Here is a 15667-nt window from a genome sequence, read left to right on the forward strand (position 1 = left end):
GACATCCAACCTTTTTCAGCTGGTTAATTCTTCATTAGATGACTGATCCCTAGTATGACCCTTTTAACTGTGGTTACATCCTGCCCTACACTGACCTCCCAGGAAGGCTTAACTCGCCAAACCTAATCTTTTGACCTGATGTTTGCAACAGACACAGAAGAAAAGGAACTTGCTTTGACCAATTTGACCTGTGTAAACTAAGAACTCTCAATATCTGCAGCACTGTGCTGGGTTAAGCACAGTTCTCTTTTCCTGAACAACATTTAAACTTTAACACATTTCTTTAAACTTTTTCTACTAACAATTAAACTAAATAATAATTAATCAATACATTGACAAACATATTAATAACAAACTTATCTGACAACTGAGACTGAATACTAAACAAAACAAAAGAAGGAATAAAATCCTTACAGCTTATAGTCACCACAGTGGTTAGAAACTTATTTGGTTAATCAACTTAGTCCTCACTCTGACGTTGAGAGAAGAGAGACAGTGTGTGTCCATGCATTTGTTACTTTAAGGCTGGACTATTGTAATTCTTTACTATCAGAAAGTCCACAAAATGCAGTTCAAAGTCTTCAGCTGATCCAAAATGCTGCAGCAAGAGTTCTGATGAAAATCAACAAGAGGGATCATATTTCTCCAATTTTAGCTTCCCTTCATTGGCTTCCTGTTAAATCAAGAATAGAATTTAAAATTCTTCTTCTAACATATAAAGCCCTTAATAATCAAGCTCCATCATATATCAGAGCTCTGATTACCCCGTATGTTCCTAACAGAGCACTTCGCTCTCAGACTGCAGGTCTGCTGGTGGTTCCTAGAGTCTCTAAAAGTAGAATGGGAGGCAGATCCTTCAGCCATCAGGCTCCTCTCCTGTGGAACCAACTCCCAGTTTTGGTCCGTGAGGCAGACACCCTGTCTACTTTTAAGACTTTGCTTAAAAGCAAACTTTCCTTTTTGACAAAGCTTATAACTAGAGTGGCTCATGTTACTCTGAGCTACCTTTATAGTTTTACTGCTCTAGGCTTATGCTACTGAAGGATATCAGGATCTAATTTTCTCATTCTATAGAGTTCTACTGTTCTTCAATCATGCATTATGTGTTGTCATTTCAGCTTTTAACTTTTTGCTCTCTCTCTTTTTTCTTGATAGTAGGTACACCTGGTCTGGCGTTCTGTTAGCTGTGACATCATCCAGGGAAGACAGATCACCCGCTACTACCATCTAATGTAGAACAGATTACTAGATCAATGTGTGCTTCTGTGCTTTTTTGTTTCTCTTGTTGTGTCTCTGTTCTGTCTTCTGTAACCCCCAGTTGGTCGAGCCAGATGACCGTTCATACTGAGCCCGGTTCTGCTGGAGGTTTTTCCTTCCCATTAATGGGGAGTTTTTCTTTCCACTGTCGCTTCATACTTGCTCAGTATGAGGGATTGCTGCAAAGCCATGGACAATGCAGATGACTCTCCCTGTGGCTCTACGCTTCCCCAGGAGTGAATGCTGCTTGTCGGGACTTTGATGCAATCAACTGGTTTCCTTATATAGGACATTTTTGACCAATCTGTATAATCTGACCCAATCTGTATAATATGATTGAACTTTGTAAAGTGCTTTGAGATGACATGTTTCATGATTTGGCGCTATATAAATAAAATTGAATTGAATTGAATTGTGCGTGTGTGTGTGTGTGTGTGTGTGTGTGTGTGTGTGTGTGTGTGTGTGTGTGTGTCACTGTGAGGACAAAAACTTGACAATAGACCAATGTTGTGTGGACAATTGGCATTGTGAGGACATTTTGCAAGGTCCACTCAATGCAAATTGGGCTAATACTTAGGTTTAGGGCTAAAGTGTCAATTGAGGTTAGGATTAGGTATGTACCTGTGACCTTAGATTTAGGGTTAGATTCAGGGTTAGGGCATAGAAAGCAATAGAAAATGAATGGAAGTCAATGGAAGGTCCACACAATGATGTTGTCATACGGTTCTGGTATGCTATTATTTTGGTTAAGTTAGCTTTCCTCTCTTAGATTAGTTTGTATTGTTACTTTAGTTCAGTATTGTGTCTAGTTCAGTTCTGTCCTGTTCCCTGCAACTTGTCCTGTCAGTCTTTCAGCCACCTCTTCTCCTTCTGATTATTTCCACCTGTTCTGTTTAAATGGCTCTCCCTCTCTCCTTTGTTCTTCTGCCTTTTTAAGTCTGTCTCTTCTGCTACTTTCCTGCCAGAACGTCATTTCTCATTCCTCTCATGTCTCGTGTGCCCGCTCACCTGTCCGTCAGTAAGAGCTCTCCAGTTGTCTGTATTTTTGCCTGTCAGTCTGATTACCTGTTCCTTTTGTTTAATGAGTCTGCCCTCTCCCTGTCTAAGTTTTTGAGTTTTGCCTGGATGTTTGCTCTGTACCCTGGCCGGACTATTTTCTGTATACCTGCCTGCTCCACTCACATCATCATGTCAATAAATCCTGTTAAAGCATAGATTAAGTGTCTGGCTGAACACCGGGTTCATTCCCTTCTTTATTCATTACAGATTAATGTAATCCAGTGTTAAAAACACCATTAAAACTAAAAAATATTCATAAACACTTTGGTTAAAATCACAATGGAATAAATACTGATAAAAACGTTGAAATACAAGTGCATAAATATGTTGATTTAAATATGATTTTTGTTTAAAAAGTTAGCTCACTGCATCCGTTGCTTCAGCTAGAAACCACTGATCAGGCCCAAAATCTGGGTGTAGTGATGGACTCAGACCTGAACATCCAGAAGCATCTAAACACAATTACAAAGTCAGTCACCTTTCAATGAAGAACATTTCCAGTATTAAAGGACTAATGTCTCTGCAGAAAAACTAATCCCTGCAATTATCGTTGGTCAAATTGATTATAGCAACAGTGTTTTCACAGGTCTGCCAAAAAAGTGGATCAGACAGCTGCAGCTGATCCAGAACGCTGCTGCCTGCGTCTCACTAAGACTAAGAAAGTAGAGCACATCACCCCAGTTCTAAAGTCCTTACACTGGCTCCCTGTATCTCAGAGAATAGACTTTAAAATGCTTCTGTTAGTCTATAAATCCCTGAATGGCTTAGCACCTAAATACATCACAGACTTGTTATTAGTGTATCAACCCTCCAGACCACTAAGGTCTTGGTGTGCAGAATAGGTCTCCAGCCTATTCTGCACACCAAGGACCAGAACCAAACAAGGAGAAGCAGCATTTAGTTCTTATATGCTCCACTGATTTAGAACAAACTCCCAGAAAACTGTAAAAGTGCTGAAAGCCCAAGTTCATTTAAATCAAGATTAAAAACACATTTGTTTATGATTGCCTTAGACTGTTCTAGTTAAACTGTTTACTGAAACACCATTAGTTTAAATGTGTCCAACTGTTCTTAAAATCATTGCTTTTAGTTTCCATTTTCCCATGTTTGATTTTGTTTCTAATTTTTTACCTTTTATTCCAACTTGCTTTAATTCTGTTTTTATTTTCCTGTGTTTTAATCATACAAAGCACTTTTCTTTGTCCTTGTACTTAAATGTGTTATACCAATAAATTTGCCGTGCCTCTCCTCAAAGATTATCTTGAGCATTTAGACTCAGCCTTTGGTATGGTTGAGGGTGGTGGGGAACTGCTTGTACGATTCATGAACATTCTCCAAGATAAGGGTGAGAGACCCTCAGCTTACTTGCACCGCCTGCAGGTGGCGTTCAATCTTGCAATGTGTAGATGCTGTACTGACACAATGACATGAACAGACAGTTTGTGAAACAGTTTAATGGAGCCTGTTGAGATGACGGCCTGTAGACTTAACTGCAGTCAGAGCTAAAACAATAAAAATAAAAATAATTTTCTTGGTAACACTGCAGAGATATGGGGTTTGTACCCTTTTTTTGGGTAATTTTATGATGGACTTTTTACCTCTAGAGCTTTCCTCTGTACTGTTTTATTTGTTCTGTTCATGTACAGCACTTTTAGATTAAGTTTTCAATCTATATTCCAGATATATAAGTGAAGAGTTGTAAAGTGGTTTCATCTTCTTTTTATTTTGACAGAGCCAGCCACAGTAGTATGCAGCATACCCACATGATAAAGTGATGATAAAGGGCCCCCTGCTGTTGAAGATGTGGTATTACAACTAGAAGAAGCCTTTGTATGTGTTGCAATTAAGACACTTCAAATGGTTGTGTTTAATAGAGTCCTGTTTCAAGACTTAATCACCCCACCACTCCTCATTTCACATTCCACACTATATTGTTTTATCTTGGTATTTAAACTTTCATTTGTTCAGCAGTTAGTACTTAAGTAGAATCAGATGGAAACTCAAAAAAGAAGAAGAAACTGAACCTAAAACAACTTAAATCTGTGGGATGAACCAGAATAAACCCTAACCATTAATACCACTGGACCTATCAGGGACCTACCCTGTATCAATTAAGTTTTAAAAATAATTGTGTTTATGTGGAATGAGTAAGCGAGTGAGTTCATCCACCCGGGGTGGACAGAAATAAGAGTAACGAGTGTAGAGAGTCTGCAACACTTGGTACCCAAGAGCAGCAAAAGACAAGAGAACTCAGCTCCAGAAGGCCAAAGCAGCCCCAGACAGACGGACACATGGCATTACCCCAGGGCAGGGTGAGATACATATGCCTCCGAGCGCCCCAAACCAGCCACGCCACCATCCTCCACTGTGCAGGACAAGCTTGTGACCAAGTAACCCTGAAGGGTCACCAAATTCAAAAAGCTACAACACACAGAACAGCCACAACACCACAACCACAACACAACACCAGCTACAACCCAACCACCAAACAGAATCCAGTAGGTGGCAGCGGTACTACACGAAGAAGAAAATGAAGACTTTTTACTTTTAACAAAACTTTATTTACAAAACAGTCAAATCATACAAAAATAATAATTTTGTTAAAAAACAAGCTTCACATTAGTACAACTTTTAAAAATGGCTTAAACAAGGAACTTGTTATATTGCAACTCTCCTTTATCTGATACATTGCATAAAATCCTATTGAAACCCAACAACTGCTTAAAATCCTCCATGTTGTCAATGCTACTCCTTCCTGCTGTCTGTCTCTGTGAAATAAGTAAATCACCGTATTTGTCTTGCTGATTAAAAAATGGACTTTATTTATTGGACTCCTCCAATAAATAAAGATTTTGTAAAAGACTGTGCCAAAAAGACTAAAAACACTTGCTAAAAGGCTGAAAAAGGTCTTTGGTCTTATGTAGTCCATATAAACATGAAAAAAAAATAAGACAGACCACAGAAAGGACACTCTAAAAAACAAACTGATTGAGAATCGATAAAAACGACTTTGTGGAAATAGACATTGTGTAAATTCCTCGACTGGAGATCGCCAGTTAGTTTTTTTATTGGATGCTTGTATAAAGTCCTCCACTGGGGTGCTCTTCCTCCAAGTCTTTCAGTCCAGACACAAATGGCTCTGTTCTGGAGGGGTCTTTGGTTCACTTTTGTGAAACTTTTGTAAACAGCTTTCTGGTCCATTTTGAATTAAACCATTTTCCATGGCTCCAGGCTGGAAGCAGAAGTCCACTGTGCTCCATGAAGCCAGGCTCTAGGTCATGGTGAGAAAAGGAATCCATTGGATCCTGGGTAAAAACAACACAGACTGTGGCACCCAATGAAACCCAATGAACCGGAGACCTCCAAAACATCCAGTAAGAGTAGATGTTATCTACCATGAACCTGCAGGGGATGCAGAAGGTCTGGTCCCGGTGGATTAACAGCTCCGGAGCTCTTCTCAGGCCGAGTTGCCAAAACTTTGGAGAGGATCTCGTAATTGTTGCAGAGGAGAGACACAGGGTGCCAGTCCTTAATGTCCTCCAGGTTTCCCTTTTTTTTATTAAAGTATGCCAGCTCATGTAATCTGTTAGAAATATTTATGTTCAGGTACATGATGTTTCCAGTTTGTTGTGGTAGAGCAAGAGGTGAGCCAAAAAGCAAAGCTCTCGATTTGTCGGTCCATCTATGTTCCAACCTTCATTTATGGTCATGAGGTATGGATTGTGACCGAAAGAATGAGATCTTGAAGGAAGAAAGGAGTTGATTGTAGATTTCAGGAGAAAGAGGGTTAGCTCAAATGCTGTTTCTATCATGGGAGAAGAAGTGGAGGTGGTTGAGAAATATAAATGCCTCGGTGTTCATCTAGAAAACAGATCGGACTGGAGACGCAACAGTGAAGCCATCTACAAGAAAGGACAGAGCAGACTGAGGAAGCTAAGGTTCTTGAAGGTTTGCAGCAAGATGCTTGATATCTTCTATAAGTCTGTTGTTGAGAGCGTCATCTCTTCTGCCGTCATCTGTTAGGGCAGCAGCATCAGAGTGAGGGACCTAAAAAGGTTCAACAACCTGATAAAGAAGGCTGGACGACTGTGTTATCCAGGGGGCGCTCAAAGTAGAGCCGCGTTTATAGGAGACAGCTGAAGTGGTTTGGACATCTGATCAGGAATCCCCCTGGCTGCCTCCTATTGGAGACTCAACCATTGTAACGTTTGACCATTGTAAAAACACCTCCTGATCTGTGCACCCTGACTGCCACCACCCCAGTCAGCTTTTATTGGATGTTCCAGGGACTAAACTTAAACACTGGAATGGCCGGGCCTTTTTCCGATCAGGACACCCATGCTCTGGAACCAGTTTCCTTTGTACCTTCATGTCATCACCAAATAGGGCCATTTTACAAGCAAATCAAAGATGCATTTGTTTGTAAAATCTTTTAATGTCCCTCAGCATATTGTTTTTTTGAACATTTCGAATTTTTATATTTTTATTGTAATGCGTTTGGATCCTTATTTAGATGTTTTAATGCATTTTATGAAGGAATGAATTGCAGCCATTAGTAGAGAGACAATAGGAGACACCTTCTGTCACTTTTTAATCCGATTTTGATGGATTAAAAGTGGGCGGGGCGATTAAAAAGGGGCGGGGCTTATTTTTTAATTGACCTTTTAGGTGACCCTACTCACATGATCGTCACGTGACCCTGCTCGTGACCCTCATGTGACACCGTATCATTGACCCCTACCGTGACCTCCATATGACCCCACCACGTGACCCCTCATGTGACACCCTATCATTAATCATTATTAAATTAATTATTCCTTTATTAATTGTATTATTATTATTTTCATTTATATTCATATCATTAATAATATTATTACTACTATCATCGATATTATAGTAATTATTTAATTCTGTTACGCATACCCAACCTTATTTAGTAGTATTATTGTAATCATTTAAAGTTATTTATAATTATTTAACTCCGGTATACATACCCAATCTTTTTATTAGTATTATTATGATTATTTTGAATTATTTAATTCCGTTACGCGCACCCAATCTTTAAGGTGGGGGGGAAATCAGTCTTTGTTTCAGCCGTAAAAGCAGTCAGACTCTGAATACTTAAAGTTTCAAAATAAAGATTAAAAATAAAACTATATAAATCGTTTAGACCCATAAGCTTCCCCATCCGGAATCTGTACATAAAAAGCTCAGGGTTCTCGCTCGGCTCAGAATCCTGCGATGCAACCCCTCAGCTCTCCCTGTAAACAGCAAGCGTTACTGATCGCTTACCGGTTGCAGCTTACAACATAATAAGTCCATACACTCTACAGGTCAGTTTGAGGGTCATAAGTTTACTCGGTCAGTAAGCAGTTAAAACAATACTCAACCTGTTCGAAGCGCCGCGCGGGAGGAGACACAAGGGGGGAGATCTCGCTTTCTCTCAATCATCTGACCCCTCAACACAAAAAACTGTCTCTTTCTTTACAACCCTCGCGCCGTCATGCTTAGTATTTATAAATAGCGGACACCCTGTCACAAAAAAAAAATCGACAGGACGTTGTATTTCACGCCTTTACGTATCCTAAAAATCCCCATCACCCGGACAAACACAATGCCTGTATTATCAATAATGTATATATAAGGCCCCTTTCCCCTCCCACCTAATCGAAGGCATATACGGTGACTCCTCCGAAAAATCTCAAAAGACATTTATGTGTGAAATGTTTATTTCCCCTTTATTATAACTTTTTTTGTTACCATCAAGACTCAGTATAAAATTAAGTATTGTAAAAATGAAAAATGATTGAACTTTTTGGTGCTTACTGCTGTTTCTTGTTCTTCATTCAATTTTGCACAAATATCCTATTTCTCAATAAACTATACATTAAAAAGGTGGCTCTTTTGGAAGTGGGTTTCTGTTATTACAAGTTAATCTCTGTCATGCAGTATCAACCAAATAGACTTTATTTGTAAAGCACTTTTCAGTTCTGCCTCACATAGGTTAAAAAAATAACTAAACTGAGAGAAAAAGGTTATTTAGATGAATTAAAGTAATTTATGAGGAATGGCTGAAAAACGGTTGTGGAGTTTAATGAAGAAACTGCATTAAATATGAAAAAACTTAACACAAGCTATCATCATGGAAAAGCTAAATGTTTTAACAGGGTCTGCTGTAATGACACAATTTAAAAGACATAATACAAGATGTTGATTATGTCAAACTTCCATGAAGTTGAACTTATCTGCTGCAGATATCAAGGGCTTCTCATTTTACCTCACTGTTGATTAATATAACACTTCACATACTAAAACATAGTTTTCTTGTTTAACCGAATTCTTTGTTTCTAAATTTTTACAACATTTTTTGAGTAAAATGTTTAACCTTTGGCTGAACAGAAGATGGGTCTTATTATCGATATGTCCATAAATTCTAAAAGACGTCAACCAGCTGCTTGGGAGTCGGGGTAGGGAAAAAAAAAAAGCCTACTCTGTGCAACCATCACAAACTGAAAACCTAACTGTTCTGGGACTTAGACTGGAACTGTGTGCTTCGGTCAGAAGAGTCTAAGCTTTAGCCTTTTGGTAACAAGCACTGCAGCAGGGTTTGGGGTCAAACAATGCATTAAAGGGATTTACTTTCATAAAGATAAAGTATCTTGTTGTATATATTGTTTTAACCATTTTCTTTTTATTCTTTTAGGGTTTTTAAATGGGAACGTTCTATAAGGTGAGGAAACACTGAGCTAGCAATATATTCCTTGTAATGGATAGCTTATGAAAATAAGTGGTTTGCGTGTTCTTTCTGTTGGGTTCCTTGTTTGGTTCCTCAGAAGAACTTGAAGTGAAGCACACCTCCCTCAGTCGGGGGAAAAGTTACAGAAATCATCTTTTTCTTTAGCCCGACGGCAGCTAAAACGTTTTTGCAAAATTAGGGCTGGTTTGCTTTTCTACATTGAAACGTTTTACAATTTTTTTTTTTTTTTTTTTTAAATGTGCATTCTGTGTGTTTTAAAAGGGCATTTCTACCACAAAATCCAAGAATGGAACCCTTCCCATGAATACTGCCTCCTCTACAACCCAATTGACGGTAAAATATTTACTGGTGTTTATTGGAGTAATGCTTTTTTTTTTAAAACAATGATTTTATTCTTCTGTTTTTGCCCCCAAAAAACAGTAAGCGGTCTAACCCAGATAGAAGGCTACAAAGAGATGTGCAATAAGGAAAAGTGTCCCTCTTCAGCACACTGTGATAAAGACATTTATGTGTGAAATGTTTATCTCCCCTTTATTATAACTTTTTTTGTTACCATCAAGGCTCAGTATAAAATTAAGCATTGTAAAAATGAAAAATGATTGAACTTTTTGGTGCTTACTGCTGTTTCTTGTTCTTCATTCAATTTAGCACAAATATCCTATTTCTCATCCGTACCCCTCCCCCATTTCCGGTCCCCTCCCCCACTTCCGGAATCCATACCCCTCCCCCATTTCCGGTCCCCTCCCCCACTCTAGGAATTCGAAACCGACACAGATTCAACAAATAGGATCTTCTCACCAACACGGCAATCAAAGGCGGGGCTTACCGGTCGATGGTTTCTTCCGCGCAACTCCAAGACAGGCTCAAGATAAAACAACTCCGGTTATTTTTCTGCTTGACGCATGGCGTGACAAGATGATAACAGACCGGATGTCAACGCTGTTCTGCAACTGTTGCAACTGGAGAGATGTTTTGGGTGATCAAGAAAGTGGTAGCTTTTTAGACCCGCCCTCCTCACAACACCCGATACCGCCCCCCTTCAACGTTAACCACACCCCTTCTCAGTATAAAAAAAAACAACCGGACAGACCGATCGGAACATCCATGCAACTTCACTGACCAGACTTTTAGCATCTGAAACCATGAACAACTACGCGGTTGAAAGAACTACAGCTTCAACATCATCGCAGCATGACTCCCCGGACAGCGATAAATTCTTTCCGGGACCGTACCACCCTCCTTTCCCCTCGCCAACCCCTGAATCCTCTTCCGAACTCGACAGCAACAGCGAGAGTCTCCTCACATCGCTGCAGAGGCGTATCGACGACTGGGCTAATGCCCCCGGAGGCGTGCATGTACGGCCCGAGTACTTTGTTTTACGGGATGAGAATTCCACGCTTCCAACCACACTTCCAGCCAGGCTTCCAGGCATGCCGTCTCTGTCAGAGACCCAGGAGGAAGATTCACAAGTGCTGAATCTTCCACCCTCCCCTGACTGTTCTCAGTCTGAGTACTCACAGCTCCAGGACTCAGAACTTCCCTCCGGCCAAGGAGAACCAGCCTTCCCGGACCCTTCTCAACCCGAGGATACGCAGCTTCCATCCAGCCAAGCAGAGACTCTCACCGGAGCGGATGAATACGACGGGTGGATTCGCTTCGGGTTCATCAAAGCTGTGAAAACTGTGGTGCATCATCTTCTGTACAATGCCATTGAAAAGTACATGCATGATAAGTGGAACGGATGTAGCATGGGCCGTCCTAGTTTGAGTGACCCTGAACGTTGGGAGCATCTTGAGGATGGGTTCTTTGAAAGCAATTACTATCGTGTAATGCCTGTGCTTTGTAACGCACGTTTCATCGATGCCGTTCAACAGTTTCTAGCCGCTCGCAACATCCATCAAGACAACGGCACAGTCAGCGCAGTTGCACAAGCTTACTTGTACGAATTGACGCTGGTCAAGCAGGTGTATGATCCTATCAATAAGGTGTTTGATCAGGTGATTCAAGAAAGCTCTGAATTCAGAGATCAGCTTCTAGCCGCCTCGCAGTACTGGAGGGGATGCTGAAAACCACTGCATGCATGTTTTCTCATATCTTTCTTTAATATATATATTATATGAGTCTTTTCTACAATTAGCTTGTGATATATGAAATAAGTGTTTTTTACAATGAGTTTGTGATATATTAAAGTAGTGTTTTCTACAATTAGCTTGTGATATATATGAAATGAGTGTTTTTTTGTTGTTTACAATGAGTTTGTGATATAATAAACAAATGTAATTTCTTTCCTCACTCCTTATGTTAATAAAAAATATATAAAACCCAACTACATTCTTTCTACACTTTTCTTTCAACTAGAAAAAAAAATCTAAACATCTAAAATGGTACCACTACCATTCTTGTTTGTAACAGTGTTTTGAAACTCCAAATGGGCTAGCTAGGAGCACCATGTATTTGTTATATGCTAAGCAGCAAACTTGCAGGCTATACTCTGTCTTTCTGAGTTACCACCCTTAGATTGGTGGTGTCTAAACTTTTTCACCCCACCAGTCAAAACGGTCAAGTGGAAATTACTCAAAATTGTATTTGCAGGTAAAACTGTTTCAATTTTACGCACTGTACAAGAAAACCGAGTTGTATGTAATCTGTGTCCATCTACCTCTAGTTTTGAGTTTCGAGCTAAATTTGTGCCATTCTTGAATTGAGGTTGAAGAGAAATTCTTTTTAAATGGCCCCTGGAAATAGTTTAGGCACTCCTGCCTTGGGCCGTTGCCTACTAGGCAATCCCGTGGAGGCGTTGTGGACAACTAAGATAACATCTGCAGGTATTATAATCACAACACATGTCCTCAGCCGCGCTTCTCCCCTTGCACCTGTTCTCCGTCTCACTCAGCGGAGTTACAAAAGAGAAGCCGGCATGCACCTATGTAAAACCCAGTAAAATACATTAATAACAGCTTTTATCTGCAGCTCATTTTTCCATTGTCTGCCTAGAGAGCTTATCTCTAAAAATTAAAAAAATCCCCGAGCCTATCGTTCCACTTCCCGCGTTACTCTACAAAGAGCAGAATAACTTAAGGGAATATTGTTTTGCACAACATGATATCTAGTGAAAACTTCAGTTTTAAAAGAAGAAATAACTTAATATAAGCAGGTCTGGAAATCAGTTAAGAGCCTGGTGCAAAGTCTTAAAAGCAGCATCTCTACAAGTATGACAGCTATCCCGTCCCACAAGCACATAAGGGTATCAGATATTAAAAGTGGGGTGGAGAACATGACAGGACATCTGTGTTTTTAATGTTGATTTCAGAAGTCTTCCTGTTGCAAAACATTACCGTTGTTAATTATGAATATAGGCTAAATATATTTTCCTTTCATTACTTGAAGTCTGAAAACATTACATATCTTTTTTTTTCTAATACTGACTACTTGTCATTTTATGCAAATATGATAATTTGGTTAGTAGTTTATAAGATAAAACCAATCAAGCAAATACTTCTAAGTAGTGTATAAACATGTTGAAGAAGTTTTGCAATGGTATATTTCTTTTCTAAAATGAAAATTGGTAGAAACTGTCATGGTTTAGGTTTTTTGGTCCGGCTTTTTTCCTGTTTTTATTTTTTTAGTTCCTCCCCTCACTCAGCTCAGCCTCCAGATTTGTGCGGGTAATTATATTTCTGATTCATTTTTAGTTGAAAACGGCACCCCTCAGGGGAGTTAGTCCAGTACTATTTTCTATTATGATAAACCTGACATAGGAAAATCACTTTTTGCAGATGACGGGGCAAAGAGGAAGGAATATGTTGTAAAGAAAGTTCAGGATGCTATTGATTGTAGTGGAAGATTGGTCTTTGAAACGGGGATTTAAGTTATCTGTTGAGAAATCTCAATGTTTTTCACGAGAAAGAAAGTCAAAGAAGATATTTGTCTGAAATTGTATAAACAAAGATTAGAAAGGGTAAACGTTTTTAAATTCTTGGGGTTTGACAGTTTGCTTACGTGGAAACTATTCAATACTAAGAAAGTATTGAATATTATGAGGTGTTTAACAGGAAGTTTATGGGGAGCTGATCATATGGCGTTGAAAAATGTAGATATTGCATTAGTTAGATCAGTTCTAGATTACGGTTGTATTGTTTTTTATTCAGCTTCTAGTTCATCTTTAAAAAGGTTGGACATAATTCAGGCTCAAGCGTTGAGAATATGTTGTGGAGCAGGTTGGTGTAGGTGACAACATCTGAACACCTGAGCTTCATCTGAAATGATTAAAAAACTAACTTTGAACTAATGCCGGTCATCTGTGTCACAGAGCAGAGTCTGAGTGAGATTTGTTGCTAATTCGTATTTTACGAGGAATTTGCTTTGGCGATACAGCGAGCAAACATAGTAGTGTGAACAATACAAAACGAATCAAAGCTGTATAGGCAAGAACACCTATTTGCAGAGGAAGAAATGACCGATGTTTACACACTCATTATTCCGAGTTTGTGTTGCATTGCAACAGATTGAGATCGTTGGGATTCAAGACAGACAGAAAAAAACTATGTGGAAAAGCTGCCACCACCATGTTTCACAGTGGGCATGGTGCATACAGAATGCGGTGTTAGTTTTCCAACCCACCAGTTTTTCAGTGTTAGTCTGATCTGGCCAGTGTCACACTTTAAATGGGACTAAAGACTCTTTCAATATATAATATGTCATAAAGGTCGGATTTGCAGTGTAGGATGTGCCCGGGAAACCTCCAAATTAAGGCCCCTTAAAGGCGTCTGGATCAGACATTTAAATTACCCCAGTTGACTCCTCTCCTCTATCTGTAAAAATCAGACATTTGACTTCTGAGTAAAGATGGAAGGTAGCATAGGTCCGGTTTACTAAGGCCACAAGCACTTATGTGCAAATGAAGGATAAGCTCACTCTGCCATTTCATATCTTTTACAGTGTTATTTCTAAAGGCAGATAACCCTGAAAAATCACCTCTGGATTTTTATTTTGCGATTGTCTCAAAAAGAATTTAGAAATTGAAAGGTATAAGAGGCAAAGGCAATTTGGATAAGCAAGAACCATATATAAATAGAAATGTACAATGGATGCAAAGGCATTTGTACTACTTGAACTGTTTTGCATTTTGTCAAATTATGATTACAAATGTTAGTGTATTTCATTGGTATTTTATGACATTGACTTGTACAAAGTAGTGCATAATTGTAATGTGGATAGAAAAGAATCTGTGGTTTAAAAAGTGGTTTTCAAATGTAAATCTGAAAAGTGTGGACTGCATTTGTATTCAGGGCCTGATATTCCAAGATAAAAAGAAATGGCTAAATTCTAGTCAACACAAAGCTTGTTGTTCAATTGAAATCGGAAAGAGAAGGACATACCCTTACCAGGACATGGTCGTCAGCCTAAACTGACGGGCTATCACTCGGAGAAACATCTCCTACTTTAAATTTATTTTTCAGAACTACCTTGAATGTAGTTAATCACCGGGAATGCAAAAAAAATTAAAGCAAATTAAAACTTTAACAAAGAAATAACCAAAATACCAAGCAAAATGTCTCCCAGGGAGTACAATGTGCCTCATCGATACATAGGTTATTATCTTATTTCAGACTTTTGTTTTCTTTCTGATCCCTTTGGCAATGCAAATTCAGTTATTAATGCTTTTAAATATATACAACGTTCCAAATCTCTACTTTTTAAAAGTGATTTGACTCATAAGTATTTATCAGCACTAGCCATGATTTTAAATTTATGAACTTCTAGTGTCTGCCCCTGGAATTCAGCATCGACAAGTGTCCAAAACAAGATTAGAATTACAATTTTAACCAGTGTTGTATTTCTACTTCGTTACTGTACTTAAGTATATTTTGGAGTACTTTATACTTTTCTCGAGTATAACATTTTTTGAAAACTTTTACTTCACTATATTTCTGAACTTAATTGCATACTTTTACTCCAATACATGTTCAATGTTTGGTTTAGTTACTCGTTACAAAAAGAGAGACTTGCCAATGATTCCTGTTCGGAATCACAGGCAGACTCGCAAGTGTTTTGACCCCACCTACAGATTGACTGCCACAAAGTCAGGACTTGCCTGGCCTTGTTCATCACCACCAACAGGATAAGAATCTGGTTCAGTGGTAGGGCGGGTTAAATTAACCTTGTGTTATAGGTAAAGCATCTAATAGCAGAGAGTTTTCTTAACTCAATGATAACCTGCAGGTGTATCTATTAGCAGGTTTACCACTTCCAGTAGGTTGGCTGGAACTGGTTTACCATGTTCTTAGTATACACCCCCTGTTCTAAATTTTGCCTGCACTTGGTTTAGTACAATTTTAAAGTGCATAGCGCTGACCGTACTTGTAGAAGGAAAACTGAAAGCTTACAAAAAGGTTGTGTTTTCTGTCTAATTTCTCCTGCACTTGGCTGTTTATATTATTTCAAGTGAATTTGACTTTTAAAGTTTACCAAAAATGTCATTCAAACAGCATTTGCTTTGTTTTACTTATACTTTTTATTACATTACTTGAGTACATCTATTTTTACAGTAATTTTCATACGTAAGACATTTCAGATACTTTTACTCAAGTAACA

The 15667-nt window shown here is 38.8% G+C and overlaps 1 long non-coding RNA gene across 1 annotated transcript; it reads left to right on the top strand.

The window, feature by feature from the left end:
* Positions 1 to 8630: 8630 nt before the first annotated feature.
* On the top strand, positions 8631 to 10285 carry LOC118566279. Its single transcript, XR_004932920.1, has 3 exons — positions 8631 to 9046; positions 9335 to 9406; positions 9829 to 10285. It is a non-coding gene; the product is annotated as an uncharacterized LOC118566279 (long non-coding RNA).
* Positions 10286 to 15667: the final 5382 nt, after the last annotated feature.

Source organism: Fundulus heteroclitus, chromosome 1 (assembly GCF_011125445.2).
Source record: "Fundulus heteroclitus isolate FHET01 chromosome 1, MU-UCD_Fhet_4.1, whole genome shotgun sequence".
Taxonomy (NCBI): domain Eukaryota; kingdom Metazoa; phylum Chordata; class Actinopteri; order Cyprinodontiformes; family Fundulidae; genus Fundulus; species Fundulus heteroclitus.